We start from the raw sequence: 6,313 nt of genomic DNA on the forward strand, positions 1-6,313 counted from the left end.
GCCTGACGCCCTTAATCATAGGCAACTGCAGCACGAATGACCAGCAAACAAGGCTTCCATGTTATTCCCACCTCCTTTTATTTGCATATCAATCAAGTGAGCAAGATAGCAAAGCATTCTGGGAATGGAAGTCTTTACATGATACCCAAGTGGGCTGCCGGTCTCTCGCACTGACAAAGTTCTGAAATTTCAAGGTTTCACCTCATGAACTTTTCCCCATAAGCACAGTCACTCGCTGCTCCGAATGCCACTGTAACTGAAAGACAGCAGCGGACCCGCTCAGTTAAGCGGTGGTGACGTCCCACGACCAGGCAGGGCCGCAATATTTGGAAGAAAGGGTTTTACCACATTGCGGGACGCACTCGCAGCAAGCCGGTCAAAGCAAGGAAGGTCCGTTGGCAAACCACACCTGACGCGTTTCGGGCCTGACGCCCTTAATCATAGGCAACTGCAGCACGAATGACCAGCAAACAAGGCTTCCATGTTATTCCCACCTCCTTTTATTTGCATATCAATCAAGTGAGCAAGATAGCAAAGCATTCTGGGAATGGAAGTCTTTACATGATACCCAAGTGGGCTGCCGGTCTCTCGCACTGACAAAGTTCTGAAATTTCAAGGTTTCACCTCGTGAACTTTTCCCCATAAGCACAGTCACTCGCTGCTCCGAATGCCACTGTAACTGAAAGACAGCAGCGGACCCGCTCAGTTAAGCGGTGGTGACGTCCCACGACCAGGCAGGGCCGCAATATTTGGAAGAAAGGGTTTTACCACATTGCGGGACGCACTCGCAGCAAGCCGGTCAAAGCAAGGAAGGTCCGTTGGCAAACCACACCTGACGCGTTTCGGGCCTGACGCCCTTAATCATAGGCAACTGCAGCACGAATGACCAGCAAACAAGGCTTCCATGTTATTCCCACCTCCTTTTATTTGCATATCAATCAAGTGAGCAAGATAGCAAAGCATTCTGGGAATGGAAGTCTTTCCACTTGGGTATCATGTAAAGACTTCCATTCCCAGAATGCTTTGCTATCTTGCTCACTTGATTGATATGCAAATAAAAGGAGGTGGGAATAACATGAAAGCCTTGTTTGCTGGTCATTCGTGCTGCAGTTGCCTATGATTAAGGGCGTCAGGCCCGAAACGCGTCAGGTGTGGTTTGCCAACGGACCTTCCTTGCTTTGACCGGCTTGCTGCGAGTGCGTCCCGCAATGTGGTAAAACCCTTTCTTCCAAATATTGCGGCCCTGCCTGGTCGTGGGACATCACCACCGCTTAACTGAGCGGGTCCGCTGCTGTCTTTCAGTTACAGTGGCATTCGGAGCAGCGAGTGACTGTGCTTATGGGGAAAAGTTCACGAGGTGAAACCTTGAAATTTCAGAACTTTGTCAGTGCGAGAGACCGGCAGCCCACTTGGGTAGCATGTAAAGACTTCCATTCCCAGAATGCTTTGCTATCTTGCTCACTTGATTGATATGCAAATAAAAGGAGGTGGGAATAACATGGAAGCCTTGTTTGCTGGTCATTCGTGCTGCAGTTGCCTATGATTAAGGGCGTCAGGCCCGAAACGCGTCAGGTGTGGTTGGCCAACGGACCTTCCTTGCTTTGACCGGCTTGCTGCGAGTGCGTCGCGCAATGTGGTAAAACCCTTTCTTCCAAATATTGCGGCCCTGCCTGGTCGTGGGACGTCACCACCGCTTAACTGAGCGGGTCCGCTGCTGTCTTTCAGTTACAGTGGCATTCGGAGCAGCGAGTGACTGTGCTTATGGGGAAAAGTTCACGAGGTGAAACCTTGAAATTTCAGAACTTTGTCAGTGCGAGAGACCGGCAGCCCACTTGGGTATCATGTAAAGACTTCCATTCCCAGAATGCTTTGCTATCTTGCTCACTTGATTGATATGCAAATAAAAGGAGGTGGGAATAACATGGAAGCCTTGTTTGCTGGTCATTCGTGCTGCAGTTGCCTATGATTAAGGGCGTCAGGCCCGAAACGCGTCAGGTGTGGTTTGCCAACGGACCTTCCTTGCTTTGACCGGCTTGCTGCGAGTGCGTCCCGCAATGTGGTAAAACCCTTTCTTCCAAATATTGCGGCCCTGCCTGGTCGTGGGACGTCACCACCGCTTAACTGAGCGGGTCCGCTGCTGTCTTTCAGTTACAGTGGCATTCGGAGCAGCGAGTGACTGTGCTTATGGGGAAAAGTTCACGAGGTGAAACCTTGAAATTTCAGAACTTTGTCAGTGCGAGAGACCGGCAGCCCACTTGGGTATCATGTAAAGACTTCCATTCCCAGAATGCTTTGCTATCTTGCTCACTTGATTGATATGCAAATAAAAGGAGGTGGGAATAACATGGAAGCCTTGTTTGCTGGTCATTCGTGCTGCAGTTGCCTATGATTAAGGGCGTCAGGCCCGAAACGCGTCAGGTGTGGTTTGCCAACGGACCTTCCTTGCTTTGACCGGCTTGCTGCGAGTGCGTCCCGCAATGTGGTAAAACCCTTTCTTCCATATATATATATATATATATATATATATATATATTACCTACTGGCGGTCGCCAGTAGGTAGTTATAGTTAGGACCACGTTTCCATAGGAAATCCGCAACATTCTATTTTGAATAACTTTGGCGCCGGTCGACGAATCCTCGCGAATTTTTCAAAATAGGTGGGGCGCTACGCTCCGCTCCTACCCTGAAAGTCTCGGGGGGATTCGTCAAGCGGGGGCTGAGATAAAAGGGGGGTCCCAAAACGCGTTTTTCCCATGCATTTTTCCATAGGACCTTTAGACACAGCTACAGCCCGAACGGCTGAACAGAATTACTAGAAATTTGGCAGAGAGGTAGTCCTCAGGTCAAGGAAGTGCCTTTTGTAGGTTTGGTGTAAATCTGTTCAGTAGATTCTGAGAAAATAGCATTTAAATCAATATATATATCTGTGACAGCTTACGGTGCGCTTACGGTGCGCTTACCGTCCGCGTACGGTGGCGTGCGCGAGCGCGATTCTGATTGGCTGTTAGATCTTAGTAAACATTCGAATCGGTCGAAACCAGGAAGCGGCGGCCGCCATTTTGTGTGTTTCACACAGAAAAAAAAGGGTGATAATTTGAAAAGGGGGCAAGGAGGAGAGTTACAGACCCCCTAACATTTGAAAGGGGGTCAAAGAAGGACAGAAAAGTACAAAAAAAACATTTATTGATTTTAAAAAAAAATTGCGGGGTACTCGTACGGTAAGCTTACGGTAAGCTCACCGTACGCGTACGGTAGAAAAAAAAAATAAAAAAAGAAATAAAATTCAGATTTAAGTGTTTAGATATTAGGGGGCTCTAAAAAGAGCCGTTGTGTTTATGAAGTGATTTTTTAGTGGTACCTACAAGTAAGTACCGATGCAGAGTCTAAGGTTCAAGAGGAAGACTCTGTTCCCTTCATCATTGAAGTGCACACCATCTTCTCTATAAATGTCTTGCATGTCGTAACGCAAGTTGTTGTGGTAAATGGATCCCATACCATAGTCTCGGAGGAAAGCAGAAACAGATTTGTTGACGTGTTTTCTTGCTTTGTCAATCTGTGGACAGAAATGATTGGACCAGTTCCATTTTTGCCTTTGGCATATGTTAGAAAACACAAAGGCAGTTTTAGGGAAAAGTGAAAACAGTTGTGCAAAGGTCTCCTTCATAAGCATTTCAAGACCTACCCCAGTCAAAGTGCCTAGGTCATTGCCACCACAGTGCACTATTATGAGGTCAGGGTGTTGGTTTTGCATGAAGGATTTCACCAATGGCATCAATTGGTGCCACTTTAACCCTCTCTGACCAATCCATTTAATGTCTACATTTGGCAAAGCAAGGTCTCTCACCATATCTGTTTTCTCTGCATACTTTTCACTCCAGAAGACATAGCTGTGCCCTACAATCCACACTGTGAACATCTTCAAAGGAGAACTGGATGGACTCAGGAGGTGTAATTCAGTAGAATGGAAAAAAGAAATGAAAGACAGTTTGGAAATGGAGGCAAACATATTTAAAAAAAAAAAAAAAAATCTGATTGGCTGTTTCATACCATTCTAGAATAAAAACTAGGCTGTATGTGTAAATTTATAGAAGCATGTTTTGTATTGGTACAGAAAAATGTGTTACCAAAGAACAGTACTATGGATTTGCTGTTCGGTTTGAAAAGTCAAGCATTCCTGCTCTTTGGAAATGAAACATTGTTTGGTGAACTTCTGACCTGACTCTACACAGCAGTGTTCCATGACCTGTTGCTATGGTAGCAGGCAGAAGTCAAGTTGGGGGAAGGGTACTAGGCAGAAGTCAAGTTGGGGGAAGGGTACTTTTGGAAAAGGGTTGGTTTTCACCCAATAGAAATGTGTGATTACATTTGAAAAAAAGGGGGAAGCACTGAGATTTGAAACTTACATGTATATGTGTGGAAAAATAGAGGGAAACTTTGCCATTATCTGGTTCTGCTGAGAGGAGAGAGGTGTAGAGAACAGAGATCCTGGCTCTGATAATCTGTTGTTTGAGTGCCACATTTCTTTCACAACTAACTAATTTTAAAGGTGAGTTTAGAGTTTGAGAGGGGATGTATATGGTAAATTAAGAAATGAATAATAGAATTGGAATTCCTTTTGTTGAAGTTGTGTTTATTATTTTCTGTTTTGGGAGAAATTTAAATGTGAGGAACATGTAAAATAATATGGACTATGTTTTCACGAAAATTTAAGGTGTACTGGTAAAAATAAGGAATACTTTAAGGGTTTGAGGTTGCACTCAGTAATGCAAATGCATTCAGCATCAGTGAGGCTGGTTGCCCTTGCTGGAGTGTAGTGAGTCACCCAGGTTACACATGTTGCTGGTCTAAGAAAGCTGTTTGGTATTGCTCTGGTGATTTTACATTTGCATTAGATGGAAAGGGGGAGACATTTTTTTGTATGCAGAAGCAGACTCTTAGCACACAGCCAGCTGGTTATCCTGTGGAATCATGCACAGTATTCACAACCGAGTGGGGTTTGAGGTTTCAGTCAGTAATGCAAATACATTCAGCATTACTAAGGCTGGTTGCCCTTGGTGGAGTGTAGTCAGTCACCCAGGTTACACATGGTGCTGGTCTGAAAAAGCAGTTTGGACATGTGCTTTTATCAGAATCTGAAAAGTGGATTCATAATGTTTCAGTCTGTAAAAGTGTTTATCACTTGCCAAAAAAAAGAGTAGTAAGTGTGCTTTCAAATTGGCAAAGAAATTTCGTTTTGTGACTAATGTGGAAACATGACTCTGTGTGTAAATAGGAAATACAGGCAGAGATTTATTGCGTATTGCTCTGGTGATTTTACATTTGCATTGGATGGAAAGGGGGAGCTATTTTTTTGTATGCAGAAGCAGACTCTTAGCACACAGCCAGCTGGTTATCCTGTGGAATCATGCATAGTATTTACAACCGAGTGGGGTTTGAGGTTTCAGTCAGTAATGCAAATACATTCAGCATCACTAAGGCTGGTTGCCCTTGTTGGAGTGTAGTCAGTCACCCAGGTTACACATGGTGCTGGTCTGAAAAAGCAGTTTGGACATGTGCTTTTATCAGAATCTGAAAAGTGGATTCATAAGGTGTCAGTCTGTAAAAGTGTTTATCACTTGCCAAAAAAAAGAGTAGTAAGTGTGCTTTCAAATTGGCAAAAAAAATTCGTTTTGTGACTAATGTGGAAACATGACTCTGTGTGTAAATAGGAATTACAGGCAGAGATTTATTGCGTATTGCTCTGGTGATTTTACATTTGCATTGGATGGAAAGGGGGAGCCATTTTTTTGTATGCAGTAGCAGACTCTTAGCACACAGCCAGCTGGTTATCCTGTGGAATCATGCATAGTATTTACAACCGAGTGGGGTTTGAGGTTTCAGTCAGTAATGCAAATACATTCAGCATCACTAAGGCTGGTTGCCCTTGTTGGAGTGTAGTCAGTCACCCAGGTTACACATGGTGCTGGTCTGAAAAAGCAGTTTGGACATGTGCTTTTATCAGAATCTGAAAAGTGGATTCATAATGTGTCAGTCTGTAAAAGTGTTTATCACTTGCCAAAAAAAAGAGTAGTAAGTGTGCTTTCAAATTGGCAAAGAAATTTCGTTTTGTGACTAATGTGGAAACATGACTCTGTGTGTAAATAGGAATTACAAGCAGAGATTTATTGCGTATTGCTCTGGTGATTTTACATTTGCATTGGATGGAAAGGGGGAGCCATTTTTTTGTATGCAGAAGCAGACTCTTAGCACACAGCCAGCTGGTTATCCTGTGGAATCATGTACAGTATTCACAACCGAGTGGGGTTTGAGGTTA

This window comes from Triturus cristatus, chromosome 11, assembly GCF_964204655.1.
Source record: "Triturus cristatus chromosome 11, aTriCri1.1, whole genome shotgun sequence".
In the NCBI taxonomy this organism is placed as follows: domain Eukaryota; kingdom Metazoa; phylum Chordata; class Amphibia; order Caudata; family Salamandridae; genus Triturus; species Triturus cristatus.